General features: G+C 41.0%; 1 protein-coding gene across 1 annotated transcript in view; it reads right to left on the bottom strand.

Annotated features, from left to right (window-relative positions):
* Positions 1 to 2,926, bottom strand: part of ncanb (neurocan b) — a 188,328-nt gene extending 185,402 nt beyond the window's left edge. Inside the window, exon 1 of the mRNA XM_034080376.2 lies at positions 2,652 to 2,926. The gene's annotated coding sequence lies outside the window, so the exon portion shown is untranslated. The remainder of the gene's footprint in view (positions 1 to 2,651) is intronic.
* Positions 2,927 to 18,379: the final 15,453 nt, after the last annotated feature.

Genomic DNA, 18,379 nt, shown 5'->3' with positions numbered 1-18,379 from the left:
TTGGTGAGCAGGATCCCTGCACCTACCAAGAGTTGAAAGCACAGACTTTCTCGATCATTAATACAGACAGAATTGAAAGTGTGTGTCGGATGCTGTGAGTGTTTTCACTGCTTAATTGGATCAGGGTTATCTGCTTCTGTAAATTCGTCTCTCTGCAGGAATCTTCAGAATCCCTCCCACTCCTTCCATCACTACAGCCAAACTAACTTCATCCATTTGTAACATATAAAGTGAGAAGACGGCACTGAACTCCCAGTTAAATCGCAAAAATAGAAATGTTTCTTTTCTACTTTAGAATTAGGAGGATTAAAGCCATTAGCCAAAAAGCAGCCACGACTCATAGCACAAGCTTCCAACAATGGGATTTGTAGCTGGAGGCCCTCACCAGTCAAACAGCATAACTGGAGCCCAGAGATCCTCTGTACTGATACGGTGCCGATACTTGGCTGCTCTCCCTTGTTTCATCTCAAAGCTGGCTTTGTCTGTTTTAGGCATAACAGAAGTTTCATTGTAGGAATATTAATGTCTTACATTTGTGAAATGTCCTATTCCTCATTCACGTGCCTGGATACTACTCAAGTGCAAAATTGAATTCTTGTCCATTCACGTCTTCCGCTACAAGTTTCTGCACTAAGCTGAGCGCAGCCAAGCACACAAGGCACATTATTGAAATATGTGCCGACGCAACCTTGTGCAAAGAGAAGATCATTCTGTCAAAGTCTCCCACCATGTCACCTCCTTCTCTTTCTTTAATTGGTTCTCTGAGATGTGATGACTGATGGTTTCTAATCTGCTGCTGGCCCTGACCAGTTGGAGTAGAGCCCCTGAGAAGCAATGCACTTCTCTCTAAAAGGCATATTGTTCATCCATTGTAATGCCTCACCACCACCACCACACAGATGATGTGAAAGTGGGGGTAGTGAAGTGGCAATACCACCGAAAGATATACCTCTTCTGAGAACAATGGTGTTAACAGTAGAGACTGCGATTCGGTGCAAGAGTGATAAAGTTGAGCAGAGCGAGGCGAGAGAAAGAAACAGACAGATGAGAAGAGAGACAGAAAGACACACATAGAGACCTTGTACAATATGCATGAGAGTGCAAGTGGCAGAAAGAAGCGACAGCCAGCAGAACAACTTAAAAGAGCAGTCAAATCTGAAGCCACATCCAATTAACATGAGCTTTATTTACCAACACAATTCAGGAGCCACACACACACACACACACACACACACACACACACACACACACACACACACACACACACACACACACACACACACACACACACACACTATATCTATAGTCATTAATGGGCAAAAATAAAGCTGGACGTGTTCTGATCTCTTCTGCAACAGAAGCTTCTGATCCATCAGCCAGCCTTTCTGCAAATTCTGGTTCACTGTGCCAACACTAAGGTCAAATGGAGGATCACATGTGTGTGGGGCGATGGGAGGGATACACTATCAGAGAACAGGAGTGTGGGATCAATTCCACCAAAGACAGCTTGTGGATATTAGAAATGGGTGTGTTTCACCCATTTATTTGCAAATACCAGACAAATACATCGAAGAAAGGGCTATCAGAGCGCAAAAGAGGGAGCGGGAGAGACTAGTAACCATTGCACAAACTGCGTGGTTGAATCTCTGCTTAATTTCCCAGGGGGTCATGAGCAGCTCCGCTACGCTACCATCCTCTATTTGACGACATGCCATCGCTCGGAAATGTGAAGACAAGCAGACGAAAAGCAAAATCCGAAGTTGTTTTCTTTTCCCCTCTCCCCAAAATCAATCATTGCAGTGGCCTGACCTCCTCCACATGAATCAAGTAGCCTAGAGATGCTAGTTCCCTTAAACAAAAACAATGGAGGGACCCATTTAAGTGTTAGTGCCATCCAAGATAAAGCTTAGGTTGCCCTCTCTGGTTCACTGACAGCCCTGCGCTGCGACTCTCAGCCAAGCCAACAGCTCCCTCTGTCCCTATCTGCCTCACCTGAAGGCTTACAGCAGGAAGACGGGGGTTTGCTACAACAGGGGGCGTGATGGTCCTACAAGTCTGGACCCTACAGTGACCTTGTTAGACTAAAAACTTTTTTGTTTCTTTAGATGCTCATCATAACTGGCTTCCCAACAGAAGAAAGAGGAAGAAGAAAAGAGGGAATCGTGTTAAGACCTGCTACAGTATATGTTAAAGGTTGCAGCATAACTGGACAGTCATTGCATGCAAAGGGGGAGAACATTTACAAAATGGTATGTTTCTAATGGAAAAGCCTTATTTACATAACAAAATGATATATTGGGGGAAAAAAGTGTCTTCCATCAAATCTAATATCTTAAATTGAATGTCCAACATGGCAAAACGGTACATCTCTCTGAAAACGAGCCTCATACGACATATAAACTGATTACAGGAATAAATGACCCATACTCTTAAACTACACACTCAAGTCTCTGAAGTGCACTTGTAATTCTGATAATAGCCATGGACTATATCTTTGTCTTAGTATTCACAAGCTCATTTCCAATTCATCAACATAAGCTGTTAACACCATATTCCTTTGGTGTATGGGAGTTCCTCAACGCTCAATTGATTACATATTCTAATTATGTCGTCAAAATGCCGAAAAGCAGCTTTTCAAAACTCGCCTTCACCTTTTTAGACGAGGTCCGGTCCACAGGAATGTAGAGCGATGCAGCAGCCTGACAGGAGCGTCGGTCTGATACGGTACGGTGCAGGTGCTATAGCGCCACAGATACGGAGAGCTGAACCATCCAACGACGCGTAAAAAGCACTTCAAGTGCGGCAGAAAACGAAGCAGATTCGCAAAACTGATCGGGTGTCACGGGGTCTCTTGTGCATGCAAGGTATGAATGTCTCGAACAGTGTCCGCGTTTCTTTCGGAGAGGAGCCGCGATGAGTGCAGAGCGCGAAGTGGTGCTCACCTCTCCAGCAGCTGAGCGCTACTGAACAAAAGAGTCCTCCGCAGGCTCTCTATTCAAATAGCAGGAGAGGGACGGGGGGGGACGGGGGGGGGGAGGAGGACCGGAGAGACGAGGAGGAAGAGGAGGGTGCTTTTTAGGTTGACGTAAAGACCCGAAGTTCCTGCATCCATCAAATCGCAAAACTTAATTCAAAAGCGCCTCTTATAACTACATTTACGCAGTCTGTGTGAGGAGGACCCGCTGATGTGTCATTGTTCGTTCAGTGTGATAAATGATCTGATGCGGGACACAACACCCACAGAGCCCGGATGCCCTGCTGTAATTTATGAGACACGAAAGGAGGGAGAGGGTTTGTTTGGACAGACATGATTTGGCATTTCAGCCACTGCAGGCACGATAATCCCGTTCTGCCTCTGTCTAAAAACGCTGTAATTAACAACCTAGAATTACCTTGTTTGGCAGTGTGGCAACGACCTGAGATTGACTAACATCGGCTTTCAAATTAGATTTACCTAATACTGAAATTGCCACGCTTTTAGTTTGCAGTTTGCATGGCAGATTACATAAAGATGATTATGGTCCTTAAAAAGTGCACTTGCAGACTGGTGCCTATAGAGTCTTTTAAAAAAGCTTGCAAAAGTGTTGTTGGTATTTGTTCATATAGGCAGTGTGAGCGACCCACCGCTTTGTTGCATACAGTATAAAGAATAATGATCCCCCAGACTCCGAGCCCCTTGCAGGCAGATTAACGCTTTGTTCAGCAGAGTTGTATAATTTAAGCAGAGCATGGGCTGCTTTCATTATTTTTTTGTTGGTTTAACATTTCTTTCTTTATGCTATAAATGTATTTTTACAAGCATTGTTATAGCTTGAGATGAGATGTTGTAATGAAGTGAGATGAGATGAGATGTTGTAATGAAGTGTAAAAAAAGAGTGCATCAGTGCAGCCTCTAAAGACTCGAGGAGCTGTCTGTGGTGCTGAACCCGCTTAGTGTAATATATATAATATATATAATATAATATATATATAATATAACAATATAAGTGTGCGTTCACATGGAAAACATGTGCCCAGGGTATACCTCGAATATATCTGTCACGATCTGTCTGTGTTGTGTTTTGTCTTGTCTAGATCTGTCTTTGGTTTCCTGTCTGTGGCCGTTTCTCAATCTCGAGGATACTGGCTTCCAAGCCAATATTTCAAAGATGCTACGTCATCGAGTGCCGCCGAAGGACTGTTCCAATCTCCATCATACTTGGAATTCCACCTGGCCGCGTCCTTGGTTTGGGGGAAATTTCGAGGCTGCACATGGGTAGACTTCGCGTCCTTAAAATCCCCACAATGCTTTTCAATTTAAAAAAAAAACTTGCGGAGAATTGCTGAACCGACGCAGCACACATTTAAATGTAAGTATGTAGTGGCGTAGAACATGTGTTGGTAAATATGTTACTTTGTTACATTTGTTATCATCAAAAATGTGTTGCAAGTTCATAATTAGATAGACATCGTGAGGTATTTATTTTCGGTATAGTTATATATAGGTAGTTCCATTCTTCTTCGTTTTCCAAAGCCGTGGCTTGGAAGCATACTTGCTTTGTTTCTGAAGGAAGTGACTTGGAAGTACGCGACTACCAAGCCAGCATCCTCAAGATTGAGAAACGGCCTGTGAGTTCCCTCCTACCTGTTTTCCTGATTGTGTTCACCTGGTGCCCCCGTGTTTTCTCCTCCCTCCTCACCTGTCTCTTGATTCCTTGATTAGTCCCGTGTGTATTTAAGTTCTGGTTTTTCGGTCTGTCTTTGTTAGATCGTTGTTTGTCTGTGTTCACATGGTAGTGTTCTGTTTTGTCACCTAAACCTTGAAATAAAGGTATTTTTCTGTTCAATCTGCATTTGGGTCCTGCCTGCATCACTCACCCAACAAGATCATCGCCATCTCACTCATAAATGTTGCATGGTGAAATGTCATCCATCATATTAGTTTCAAAAGGCTCTTTTTGACTATAAAAAGTCTTACCTGCTGGGTAAAAAACAATGTCCTTTGGTATTTAAAAATAACATTTTCTTAAGAGTCAACATGAAAAACACTTTGCATCAGTTTTCACTGTAGAACATTTTGTTCCAGAAACAAAAACATCTGACTATTTAGCATACATTATAGTAAGTAAAGCAAACACAGCACAAGTTACCCGCTCACATGGATTTATAAAATACCAAAAGTAAAACTGCACTGGTGAACTATGTGTAATAATTTACAACAATGTACTGTCTGTCCGGGTCTTTACATTTATTCTGACATAAAAAGGTTTCCTATTTAGAACACAACTCTATAAATAAACACCCAACCAGTGGAACATTTCCAGAAATGATACTAAAAACTGCAGCCTGAAAATGCACCATATAACGAGCAATAACACATTGAATTGATTGCATTTTCAATCTCACATATACAACAACATTAAAAAGGACTTTTCTTGTCAATGAGTCTGTTAAACCAGCCTAAAGCTAATGGTTATGTACCTGAACGGTGCAGCAAAAGTTGATTCCTAATGACTTTGTTCTCCTGAACTTTTGTTGGAATGTTCTCTTGATATGGTCCATGGAACTGTTTTTTTTATCTAAAACAAAAAACTACCATAAGTAAGCAATTGGAAAGCAAATATATTTGTAAAAGAACAATAAGAAATACGAACATGTGATATAAGTGCTTAATGCTGACATTGTCTGACAACATTATATTTAAGCATCTATCGTACGGCGTTATGTAAATACTTTGCTGACACATATACCTTGAAATTGTTCAAAGACGTCAGCAGGTTGTGATGACCGCAGGTTCCCTGGTTGGCTTTCCTAGAGGTGATGACCATGGCACTGAAGCCTGCTTCAACACATGCATGTAGTGCAGCCCCAGGCCACAGCTAAAAGGTCAAACACTCTGGACAGGAGATGAAGACTACTGAGACAGTGCATCCTTTCTCGCTGCTTTTCACTTCCCGGGATGACCAAAAGGCAATCATCTACAAGCAAGGGAGTAAACACAGAAGCAGCTTATATCGATCCCTGGGCTTTATAGCTCTGAGTAAATGTGTTTATCTTGTGTAGCCACTGCATTATACTCAGATTAAATACATATTTGATGTGGAGGCTGGAGCTATAACGCAATGCGCTGCTTGGAAGCATCCTCTGGCAAGAGTTTATTACATTTTGTTAATACCTTAATTAGGCACACCATAAGAGAAATTAATCCCTGGATAATTCTCTTTTAAAACATCGTCCAGCCACCCCTGAAACCCAACAGAACAATTAGACGTAGCAGAGGAATGTGTGTGTCCCCGAGAGGATTTTAGAATAAAGTTGACTCCTACCTCCTCGTCTGAGACAGAGGCTGCGCTTTTGTTTCACTCGAAGATTAAATTATGAAGGCGTAACAATCATAAAGCCCAAATCAGCTTTAATGACAACAATAGAGCATTTCACATTCCCGCTAACTTCATGAAAATAGCTCCACATACAGTATGTAGGCGAGGATCTCAAATGTAGGTGAACAAAGTCATCAAAACAATGCACAACAAAGCCATGACATTCGTTTATAATAAAATCAAATCAAGTTTTATTTATATAGCACATTTATAAACTATTTTTGGTCGAGCCAAAGTGCTGTACATATAATAAAAATAGCCTACAGTAGAGACACTTTACAGCAAATACAACAACACAGATTGTTCAGAATATCAGTATGAGAAAAACGACACCCTCTATCCTTAGACCCTCACATCGTACAAAGAAAAACTTCCAGAGAAAACCCACAGTTTAAGGAGAACATGGGAGAAACCTCGGGGAGAGCAACAGAGGAGGGATCCCTCTCCCAGGACGGACAGACGTGCAATCGATGCCGTGTGTAAATCGAAGAGATAATACATTTTACAGCATATCGACCGAATGTTAGGAAATGCATGTGTCTGTAATAAGAAGATGAATCCACGAGGATGCCAGGAAGCCATCAGGGAGGCAGCAAGACGAGACCCAAGGCAGGACCGCAGAGACAGGTTCAGCCACGACCCGAAGTCCACGACGTAATCCAGAACTCAGGATAGAGGATCCAAGACACAGGACTACAGCAAGAGGATCAGCCTCGACTCCGGATCCCGGCGTAGATATAGATACAAAACGAGAAAAAAGACAACATATTTGTTAGGAAATGGACTGTTTTTGACTTGTTTTATGTCTGTGAGGGAGTGGATAGAATAAAAACAGTCAGCTGACGTAGAGACGCCCAGCGAGACTGCTGCTCTTCAAGCTTTATTTTCACTTTTGTTAAACAAATCTCAAATGCTGTCTTCTCTGCAGCCTCAATCAAACTGTTAGCAAAATGCTAACATTAGCATACCAACATGCTCACCCGGACCATGCCATTACAGGATGTTTATCAACACTTTAGTTCGTCATCATGCTCAAATCTGCTCAATACAGTAACACTAAGAAAGAGCACACAAGTGGCTAATGGAAATGTGATAAACCAAATCATTTATAAAATGAACTTTGGGGGATTAGGGATCACCAAAAACACAACATGTCATAATAGTTAGGACCTGAGTGTGTTTACTAATGTCCATAACAATACATCAAATAGTTGTGGAGTGTTTTTAATCAACATATGTACTGCTAAGAAAAAAATGGGGTCTCCAAACGATATAAATAGTTTTGGTAATCCATTCAAAAAGGTCAATGTCAATCTCATTGTTTTGCTTGATGAAAAGTCAATGAATAACCAAAGCAGGGTTCATCCTCTGGGGACCATTAATGTCTCAGGGTATATGCAGGAATCCTGAAGTCAAATGTAATACCCTTTAAGACCTTTTTAAAGACCCTTTTTTATTTTATTTTATTTTATTTATCCTTTATTTAGTTTGAACCGGTTACATTGGCGACACACTTTACCTCACATTTACTACAGTATTGATTGTCCTTCCTCCTTATCTTCCAACCATTTGGACGCAAACTTTCATAAATTGATTTATCAACTTTTAATACTTTTTAAGACCCCGCGGACACCCTGTGTCTGGACCAGAGTGATGGAACAAAACACTAGCATGGCTCAAAAAACACTATCTGTTTTAGTGAGTTTAAATATGTGTTGTTGACACTCTGCTGCTCCCAATTACCCTAAGAAATCCTTGCATTTTGGAAACAAATGTAATAATTTACATAAGCATCCTGAGGAGCTGATGTTAATCTTTTGGAGGGCAGAAGACAGACTCACACCATCTGCCTTCATTTAAATAAAACTAAAAACATATTGATGCACATTCAGCAAGGGTAAACACACATTTAAATGGTGGAGGAGGTTATCCTTGCTTGCAATGCATTTCAATATGTGTGTGTATATATGTGAACAGACTTGATCATAACTGCCTGAATTAGACATGTGTTATTTATTTTCCATTGACACAATGAACCATTTGTTTATGATAGTTATGTTGCCTTAAGCCTATTCTCTGCTTGTACTTCTCTCTGGGCGGCTTGCCTGCTAAGTACTAAACAAGGTCAGTGGGAAAAAAGCAAACCAACCTTAACACAGAAACAGATGGAGATGTATTTTAAACGGGGCACTGAAAGGTGCATGGACTCCGTGCCAATAATTGTAGGCGTTATTTTTTTAATTATTGGCTTTTTGGAATCCTTGGAGAAACTTGTGGTTAGCAATTCAACAGAAAAATGGATTCCTGGGTTAAGGTTAAAAACTGTAAACGTGTGTAAGAGACAAAGTGAGGTATATGCGAGTATCGAACGTGAGGTTACTCATGGTGCCGATGCAGATTTTCACATCTCACGAACCCACAAATGACTGCCTTACCACTAACAGCCTATCGACAAACTGCATTCCCTCATTGGTCATCGATGAGGATGACCGACTGCATGAAGGGTTGAAATTGCCTGATGGAGAAAATAGAAAAGAAAGGATGGGGGGTGGAGAGTGGTGGATAGGATGTAAGGGGAGGCAGACAAAGAGGGGGGGAACACTGGTGGGGGTTGAGACCACGGCACGGGGAGGATCAGTGTGGAAAAAAACAAATAGTCAGCAGACCGGAGAGGCTGCAAATGAGGGAGTAATGAAGCCGTGCAGGTGGGAGCAGGTGATCTATAATGAATGAAGCTTAGAGGGGAGGAGACGCGAGGGTCTTAGCTGGGCTTTTATTGGTCTATAATAAAGAGATGACCAATCAGAGAACCCCTGGGTGACCTGGTGGAGTGGCAAGGGGCAGGGGAGGTTTGGCTTTGTGTTTAATGATGTTCTAAAGCAAATAAGCACAAAGCAGGGAGGGCTGAGAGGGTTTAAAATAATGGCCATTATCAATGTCCTGCATTTCCCTCCCAAAGCAGCTTACATCAATGTGTTATGTAGAGCAAATGAAGAGGGGTGGACATAATAATGAAATCAGCAATGAACTGTACAGCTTTATAAACATTTTTTAAAAAAAAGGGTTTTGAGTTAAATCTCAGTCTCATTTCAATTTCAATTTCAAACCTTTATTTATGCGGGTGAATCCCATTGAGATCATTGATCTCTTTTTAAAGGGTGACCTGCTGGGTCCATGTACGTGTTTTTCTCCTAACTCTCAGTTTCTACAGTCAGCTGTCAGGCCTGATATGTCCACAATTACCCACAATCAATTATAAAAGTTGGGAACATGTGCACAATTGTAACCTTTAAAATGTTAAGGCAAGGCAAGTTTATTTATATAGCACCTTTCAACACAAGGCAATTCAAAGTGCTTTACAAACATGAAAGACTTTAAGAAAATGGCATTTAAAAAGTCATTAAAAAGCAAAGATAATAAAAGAAACATTAAAAGAGAAAATACATGGATAAAAGTTTAAGATATGAATATATCAATTAAAAGCAGCGACAAAAAGAAAAGTCTTCTTGCTGGATTTAAAAGTAGTCAGAGTTGCAGCGGACCTGCAGGTTTCTGGGAGTTTGTTCCAGATATTTGGAGCATAATAACTGAACGCTGCTTCTCCAGGTTTAGTTCTGACTCTGGGGACAGAAAGCTGACCAGTCCCTGAGTGGTTCATAAATTAGCAGGAGGTCAGAAATGTATTTTGGGCCTAAACCATTCAGTGCTTTATAAACCAGCAGCAGTATTTTGAAATCTATTCTTTGACACACAGGAAGCCAGTGTAAAGACTTCATAACAGGAGTGATGTGATCCACTTTCTTAGTGTTAGTGAGGACTCGAACAGCAGCGTTCTGAATCAGCTGCAGCTTCCTAATAGATTTTTTAGTGAGACCTGTGAAGACACCATTGCAGTAGTCGAGTCTACTGAAGATAAAAGCATGGACAAGTTTTTCCAAATCCTGCTGTGACATTAGTCTTTTAATCCTAGATATATTCTTTAGGTGATAGTAGGCTGATTTAGTAACTGTTGTAATGTGACTGTTGAAACTCAGGTCAGAGTCCATGACTACACCTAGATTTCTGGCTTTATCTGTTGTTTCGAACATTGCAGACTGAAGCTCAGCGCTAACTTTTATACGTTAAGCAAGAAACTTGAATAAATGCAGTTGTCGCTGGTCTTGGTGCTACGGTATATCTAGTATTGTGACATCCCTTAATCGAGATGGTCACAAAGGAAAAAGTGTGGAAACTCCTTCAAAGTGTGTCATATATGAATAAGATCATGACCTTGTGGTTTAAAGTTTAGATTATTTTTGTTTAACTATTATTTCCAAAAAAAGAATTAAGCTTGAAGGAACACTGAATATTTTGCTGACAAATCCAAATCCAGCAATGTTATAGATGACAGACCTGTCATGTTTCAGCATATTTATCCAGATGGGTCTTATGGCATTCAAACGGTAACATCTTTCTCAATTTCGAGGGACATTTTTGTATCCACTTTACGGTTTCTATTGGCAGCCCTTTTTATAAAAACAAGCAACAGTTCTCCCCCTGTTTGTCTCGTCAGGTAAACAGATGAACAGTACGATCAGACAAAATAACACCCTGTGCTTAAAATGCTGAACTATAGAGCCGTGGAAATAGACTGTCTCATCATTGTAAGAGAAACTCAGTGATGAGAGAACAACGTGCAAACTTTTTAAATATTTTGATTCAATGTGCGCCAAGCCGATATTATCTTGTGCCCTTGTCAAAGCAATTACATGTTAATGAGGCTTAATAGCATTAGTCATACCACAATGAATGCGGCCCCATTGGAACAAGAGGATTACAAAAAATTGCGTAAGGGGTTTTACGATATATTGAAGAGTTCCATAAACAATTACACAACTCTGTAGTGACCAATTTCATAAATTACTTGTGTTTATTTGTGCTGACCAAACTCAATTTCAAAACAGCTGTGAGCAGAGAGGCAATGTCATGATCAAAGACTGCTAAAAACTAACAAGTCTAAACTAAAGAAGGAGATGCTTGTCTTCAACAGGGTTCAACAGGCTTCAACAGCCGCGACCCAGAGACCCCTTCATCATTTTATTGTTTAAAAGGGGCCTTGTCACCCAAACAACTGCCCCATTGGAGAGGGCAGGACCTCCTCATCCTCCAGCACATGGCCTTTAAATGCACATGTGCTGACTGTTACAAAGATAACAGTAAAGAGGAGAGTTCAGTGAAAAGGGCAGTAATTGTGTCGGGTCTGTCACGGTCCAGTGGCTGGGAGCTTGATGATGAATCGAGAAGGTTTGGAGAAGACAATGGAAAGACCTGGTTCCAGTGTTTCAGTTTTCCTTCAGGATATCAACACACTGGTCAAGTCCTCTTTGCGTAAGTCTAGGCTGCTGCTGCCCATAATGAAATTCTGACTATTTAATAATGTAATATATGTATGATCAGTGGGCATTTTCTGGCATTCGGTTGTACAAATTGTATCTTGAAGGGATTGCAAAGTAGCAGTAAAGTTGAAGTAAAGTCACTGCAGTAGTTTGCATAATTTAGTGCATTAAATACAACTTGCATATGTTTCACTGCTAACCATCTTCTTAAGTATTTTAAGACTGATTTCTTGCATTCCAGATGAACAGTTTCAATTGAATTTAATATGCAGATTTATTTAGGAATATAAAATTCAGAGAAATTCAACCATGCAATTTACTATGTTGTTAAATTAAAACTGCTTATTTAATCCAGATTGTTTCTTTATCAACGTCTGGTTTGAGTAGTGCCCCTCATAAGGACATGCCCACAAAGACCCAACCCATTTACAGTTCCCCTCAGATCTACAGAGCATCTTTAAGTTTATTATCTTTAGATGTATGGCCGACAACTTAAATGTTTTTGGTTCGCTCTCAATCATTTTCAACCAGATATTTCTCTCAAGAGTGGAGACCGAAACAAAGCCATGGATACAGAAAATACTGAATATATGTCGACTTAAGTGTGATGTGATTGGAAATAAACCCTGAAATGAAGGCTAATGTCTGTGGGATGTGTAAACAAATAAATGAATGTCAACTTTAAACTTTAAAAAGTGATAACATGTTAATGTTATGTTATGACTTCAGGGCCAATAGGCGCATTCACACCGCAGTACTTTTCCCACAAAAGGTTCATCAGAACTTAGTTCATGTTGAGAACTCTTTAGTTCGCATGAACTAAGTACAGATCGCATTCACACCGGAATAAGTCCCTGGGGGAGGATTAGGAAAATGAAGCCGCTGTCGTCACTTCTTCTTCTTCTGCTTTGGGTTTACTGGCAGGCCGCAAACCACTTCACGGCGTATACTGCCGCCCAAAGTCCCCGGCCGGAAGTCCCCGGAGTTGGGGACTGGCTTCAGTAGAAGCTGCTGGGACTCCCAGCAGCTTCTACTGAAGCCTTCCGAGTAAATCGCCAGAACGCCGACACCTCCTCATCTCCACCGCTCCCATGTTTTATTTTGTGTTGCCATAAATTAGTCTCTCTGCGTTTCTGCGCTGGGCTAACGCTAAAGCTAATGCGAGGATAATAAAATGGCAGCTTCACAAAACTTTTTGGGAGTTTTACGGGGCGTGGTTTGCAATCCGCCCAGCCAATCAGACATAGGAACCTTTTTCTCCCACGAAAGTCCCTGCTCTCTAGCAGGGACGGAAAAGGGGGTGAAAAGGTTCTCATGAACTAATTTTAGTTCCGGCTCTTTTTGGTGTGAACGCAACATTTCGGAACTATATCGGAACTAAAGTGGGAAAAGTACTGCAGTGTGAACGTGCCTAATGCACGCGTAGTGTCTTTATTCAAAAAGTGAAAAGACACTGTGGGTGACAGCAATCCACCTGCAGAGAAATGTAATTTAATAGAGGTAATTACCAGATTTGCATACGTTTGCCGAGGTTTGATTACTGACAACAGTGCTAATGAACGTGGTACCATTCAGTAGCTGACTATCAAATCCTGAATGTCATAGTATCCCCAAAACACCAAACACACAAAATGTGGCTGACTACATATTCTCTGTGATGGATGGCCTATCTGAAGTAGTTTCTTAAGTTATTAGTCTCTAATTTACATATGGTGCTGGATGCACAGACTGGAGAGTAGCTATTTAAAGTTATGGTTTAGAAAATGGCCAGCATTATTATTAAATCAGCCAAACCACAGTCTAGGTACTTGAGTGGTTTATTTTCATACCTTTATTATATTTCATTTTCCTAAAATAATTCTAGAATGAGAATTGCATTTGACAAAGCTTCACTGAGCCTTCCTGAAGCGGCGAGAGAGTAACGCTAACATCATGTCTTTTAATGGAGCCAACTCTCCCCCCCCCCCTACAGTCAGTCAAAAGCACTGCCCTGCTATAAAGCATTATAATGAGGCATACATCAGCATTAATTAGCATATGGGTTACGGGCACACAGTAAGATACATAACTGCATGTGACATATTCTCCATTATAGACTTGCATAGAGTAGCAGCAATCACCACCTCATCTCTCGCTCTACGCCAGCTCATCATTATCAGCAATCAGTGTACTGTGGGACTTGCAGACGATGTGTGCCGCTGTTTAGTACTGCAGAAGACTTTTTCACAAACACGGCATTGACTCTGATCAGGTAGAGGGTAAGTAAAATGTGTCTAAAAATATGTGATAAAAGGAAGTAAACACTAGACAGTATTTAGCATTGCTTACTGCACTGAACATGCTGGCAGTAGTTCAGCTAGGCTCCAGGGAAAAACTGATTTTGTTATATAAAAAGGGTGATTTTTTATACAATTCTTTAACTAAGTGTAGTATGTCCCTTTATCATAGATTTCCTGTGTGAACTTTTCTCTCTTTCTTCTTCTATCCTTTCTCCCCCATATATTTTCCCGATCCCCACAGGGAGCTCAGTCAATGTGTTTTGAGTGTCGCAGTTCTGTCAGTGACGCTTGGGTGCTGGACGGCACACACACAGCGCATAGAGGCTCAGCAGTGATCTGTCTGCTGAAGCGTCTCCAAATGCCTCTCGCAGTCTGCCACGCGGCACAATCAAGCCTCCAAACGCACCACACCCCCCTGCCGTGTGTAGATGGACCAGCGCAAAGAACAATTTGTACAGTCGGGGGCCAGAAAAAGAGTGGATATGAATTTCAGCCCCAAGGCCTGATGTCTAGCTGTAGGGCCGCTCATTCATTTGGGATTGGGAGGCGGTTGGCTCTATTCATCTGTTCACTTCAGACTATAATTACCTCCTGCATATCATTTCACTCCTACCCTCTTTCTCACTTCTCTTGCATCACACTGTACTTTTCTCTGACCTCCAGCAATTCCTGCCACTTCAGTCAGTCTCTGATTAATCATAAATTCAACCTACAAGCCATAACGTCAAACAACCTTTGTAGTTAAATGTGATGATGAATAAGTGTTGGTACAAATACAAAAACGAAAAATACAGAATTTTGTTTTTTATGAGACAGATAGATGAGATCATTATCTATCCATCCATCTATCCCTTTACTTTCCCAAATGAAGAGATTCTCCTCTACAATCAAGCTTATAGAAGCCCACTGATAACCAGCATACTAAGCTGCACATTACTTCAAACCAAATAATCGTGCTCTATTAGTTTCCATACAGAGGCAGGCATAATAATCACAGTTTCCTATGCATATTTTAGCATGAGAAGCATGCCTGGGGCTTTATGAGTTTGCCTCTTTTTCATGTTGTTCTTTCTCTTGTCTACTGGAGTTAAACAAAAACAAAAGAGCAGACAAGCTGCTATTTTAGTGGCTCCATTATGGTGATGCCACTGTTAACGGAAGGGTGATGCAGTAATGTGTCAGATGTCATACATCTGCAGAAAAGGGTGCTCAAGTGAGCTGTTCAGGCAAAAAGAGACAAAGCAAAACATGTTCTGTTTTGAAACACACTTATGGGCTGACGACTTCAGGACAAATTGCAACCTTTTTGCTTTCTTTCAGACACGAACGTCTGTGTATTGAGGACATTTTTAATAAAGGTGATGGCGCTCGCTTGCACCACTATTGCATGTCATTGTTATTCGGCTCTTGTATTTTCCTTTGTAGTGTGATGTTTTTAACTTGAAAGATATTCATTGCAAGCCATTTTGACCCCTGTTGGTGCTCAAAATACCTTGCATCTATGTTGTCACTAATATTAAACCCACAAATGAAAAAATGTTAGGAGAAAAAAAACAGTTTCCAAATTGAACTGTCACTTCGTTATATATGGCCCTCAAGTCAATGCCATGCATCCGAAACACATGGAGAAAGCCGACTGTTAGGGTCTCCCAGGATCTTTATTTAAATAATGGGCCGAGCTGAGCAGAAGTCGTGTCCATATGGCCGCCTCCAGCTCTTCCTTCTCTAATGATCTCAGTGGAGAATAGATATCAGGACTCAGATGCTCACAGGGGGAGAGGCTCAGAGATAAAGCTGTGAGCACTCTACTTTCTCAGGGAGGGATTTATGCCTCGTGGAGCTAAACAGGCTCAATCGACACCTTTAGGAAAGCAGGTGTAAGCTTAACCAAAGCCGGAAGACGACATTTGTTCTTAACTTAAACAAAAACCAAGGCAAATAAAATGATTGTGGTTTTTGTATTGAAAAAGCTCCACAGTCTCTCTCTCACACACACACACACACACACACACACACACACACACACACACACACACACACACACACACACACACACATTTCATCCCACATCTTTAGAAGTGACATTTTCTCAAATAGATGTTCCCTCTTCATCTGCCTTTTGCTAACCCGACAGCTTCTCTTATACATAACCTTTGAAATTCCCCAAGCTCGAGTTAAATGTCTCGTATATGTGAAGTGTGTCGTGAGTTACATCTCTGGGACTGACGATGGCTTATTGCAAAAGGAAACTTGATGTCATTTATGACTCTGTGCCTTGAGTATTAAATGTCATGTTTAAAGCATTATAATACTGTCCCTCGTATAATCAATGTCACAATTATTTTTAAAAAACACTGAAGAAATGCCTGAAAATCTCTCTTTAAGATATGTCGGTAATAATATGTGTGCAAATATTTGTGTTTTAAAAAAGGCATGAGCTTTTTTGTTCCACCCACTAAATCCATTTGCGGTATGGATGAAGCTGACCTTTAGTATTTCCTCAAAGTGAAAAATTATTCCAAAAAATATTTTGTACAAATGTTTGGCATGCATGATAAATGAAAAAATTGAAAACCATCTAAAGGAAAGCTTACCTCCATTTAAACTTAACAATCTCAGTAGAAACGTTTCTATTGTATTCACAGGATAAGTGACAATTTTGACCAACCACAAATATCTAAAAGTGAACGCCATTATTTGGAAAGTGTGAAAACTAAGAGACTCACAATGCAAGACGGACAGAGAGAGATAGAAAGGAGAGAAGAAGCTTGAGGGGAGCTGAAGGGGAGCAAACAAACACTGCTGGCTGGGAATAGATGGCAGAGAGAAAAGAAACAGAGTGAAGAAAGGAGATGAATAAGAGGTTAGGTGGCAGGGGACTTGGTTTGGGGTAGTGGAGGGAGAGAGAAGGGCAAAGGGCAAAGAGTTAGTGAGACAGAAGTGGCAGAAGGGAATCCACAATGTGGCTCCACTGGGACCAGCATTAGTCTTTGTAGTCCTGTCCTGAAACAGCCATACTGTTGTGGGTGTCTCCCTGACTTGTTAAACTCCAGGCAACCTCAGTTTTCTGTCAAATCAACATAGCTTTAATCTTGCGCGCAGGTCCCCTCTCACACTGTATTTCACCTCATCTTAGCATTGTGTTATAATCAGGAGAGAGGTCTGGCATGCAGTGTTTTTCAGGGCAAACCAAAATGACGTGTTTACATCACAGTTTAAATCCTTGTTCTTTTATCAACCATGGCTAGTGTGCATACCTCAAAACAATATGCGCTAAAGCCTTACAGCTTTTCACTTGAAGCGATTATTTAAATCCTTGTAAGTACCCACAATTCCTATTGTAAAATCAATCATTTTGAAAGTCACTCACTCTATTATAAGAGAGGAAGTAGAAGGTGGCCGTTCATCTATGTGCTGGATTATGCAATAGCATATTTAGAGTGGATCATATTAAACCCTGCATTTTAAGTTATTGTTGCTTCTCTTATGCATTTTCTATTCTCACACTGAACATATTTAGGTTACAATGTCAGTATGGGCAGTTGTATCCCTCTAAAGTCTAAACATTTGAAGAAACTATGATTGGAGTATTGGAGTTAGCAAACGGACAAATACCAGATTAAAGCATCAACAAAACACTCTTGGCCAGATTACCACAAAGCGTCTATTTGTGTCTCACTGTATGGCAGAGACAAGACAAGACCAAACTGGTTGCTATAGAGTAGGTTCAGCCCAATTATGAGATCACATTGTATTTAGGTATTGAGCCCCAACATAAAAGGCATGATGCATGAAAGAGAAGCGGCCATAACCAAAAACCCATTTACGGCTAGCGGTCATTAATTTGAACACAATGTGTTGCTTAGTAGTGAAATGGGCTGTTACTGTAGGTAATCCAATTGAGTTGATTAAAGGTGGTACACGGAGCAAAAGAAGCTCATTACAGAAGCTCTGCTCATGCAAGAAAATGATCATGCATAGACACACTGGCAACAGCCCTGCAGACAATTTGCCAGAAGTCCATTAGCACGGGAGTTTTTCATTAATTGGCGAAGAAAACTTGTCTGTCGCTGCCACCCTTTACTAGCATAACAACTTTGTGTCTCATTTATTATTGAAAGTGTTGGTGAAGTAGATGATTGGTACCACTTGAAATCAGCTGCTTGTAATTGCCACAAGACAGCTGTGATGTAGTTCTTGGCGGACTGATGATGAATCAGTATGGTGATGTGGTGAAGCTACAGAGAAGAATCAGAGACTGTGGGTGTTTCGCAATGTCGAGGACGCTTGCTTGGTAGCACATGTCTACCGAGTCACTTGTTTCAGAAGCGAGGCAAGAATCCCTCCTAGCCTCGGAAAACGAAGA

Source organism: Pseudochaenichthys georgianus, chromosome 4, assembly GCF_902827115.2.
Source record: "Pseudochaenichthys georgianus chromosome 4, fPseGeo1.2, whole genome shotgun sequence".
Taxonomy (NCBI): Eukaryota; Metazoa; Chordata; class Actinopteri; order Perciformes; family Channichthyidae; genus Pseudochaenichthys; species Pseudochaenichthys georgianus.
The sequence above is the reverse complement of the archived record's forward strand: the minus strand, read 5'-3'. Positions and strand labels throughout refer to the sequence as shown.